The sequence below is a fragment of the Gekko japonicus genome, unplaced genomic scaffold (assembly GCF_001447785.1).
Source record: "Gekko japonicus isolate JY-2015 unplaced genomic scaffold, Gekko_japonicus_V1.1 scaffold1498, whole genome shotgun sequence".
Taxonomy (NCBI): Eukaryota; Metazoa; Chordata; class Lepidosauria; order Squamata; family Gekkonidae; genus Gekko; species Gekko japonicus.
In genome coordinates, this window is record NW_015176494.1 from 401757 (window position 1) to 402964 (window position 1208).

Genomic DNA, 1208 nt, shown 5'->3' on the forward strand with positions numbered 1-1208 from the left:
GGCCGGCCCACCGCGCATGCTCGCCAAGCCCTCATTTCCGGGGAGGCCACGCATGTGCGGAACTCAACGCGCGTCTTTTGCCTCCAAGCGTAGCGCGCACCATAGAGTCGAAGAAGGCTAGCGTGTGTCCTATATGCCCCCCTAATGGGGGGGGAGGGCGGAACCCGGCTGGCGACATGTGACTGCGAAGGTTGGAGAAGAGACGTCTTAAAACTTAAATCTTTTTGTAGCACTTCAGTCCCCTCTAAGCTGTGGAGTCTTGTGAGCAAAAATTCTACTTTGTGAGCTACTGGCATTGACTTGGCTGCTGCATAAATTAGTTTGCTCTGGAGCCCTCCTTCCTAAGACAAAAATGTGTGAGCCGGAGGCTAAAAAACTGTGAGCTAGCTCAGACTAACTCAGCTTAGAGGGAACACTGGTCCCCTCTCCTCGCATCTCGGGGACAGTAACGTTGGACCACATTACTAGGTTGCTAGGGCTGCCAGCTCTGGGTTGGGAAATACCTGGAGGTTTGGGGGGGGTGGAGCCTAGGGAAGGCGGGGTTTGGGGAGGGGAGGGACCTCAGCAGGGCATAATGCCATAGAGTCCTCCCTCCAAAGCGGCCATTTTCTCCAGAGCAGCTGATCTTGGTCGTCTGGAGATCAATTGTCATAGTGGGAGATCACCAGGTACCACCTGGGGATGAGCAGCTCTGCCAGTCTTCCATGAGGGGATATTAGCAGTGGGGCTATGTTGCAGGGTTGTTGTAAACTACCAGCTCTCAGCCTTGGCACACACATAGCCCAGCAATCAGAAATGTGGAGCGATTAGCTGTGGAGTACATTACAGGGATGTTGTAATGCACTTGTGGAGAAACGCCATTTTATGCCTATGTTTAAGTTGGTGTGGGCCAGATGGGAGGGGACCATCAAACCTGAGATGGCCTAGTCTCCTCCTCATTTCACCCCCCCTCCTGTCTCCAACCAGCAATCAGAGGGCAGCTCCCTAGAGAGGACAGGAAGTCCGTCTAGGCTGTGAGGAGATCTGCCCCAGAATGCTGCAGGAGGGAGAGCCACTTCCTGGGTGGGAAGGGCTGTTTGATATAGTGGAGCTTCTGGACAGGAAGCAGTCTATGAGAATTGAGGTCGGTCTGCCTGAAGTCTGGAGCCAGTCAGGCTGTCGGCTGGAGTCTGCAGGAGGCAGAGGCCATGTTGGGAGTTGTGCTAATC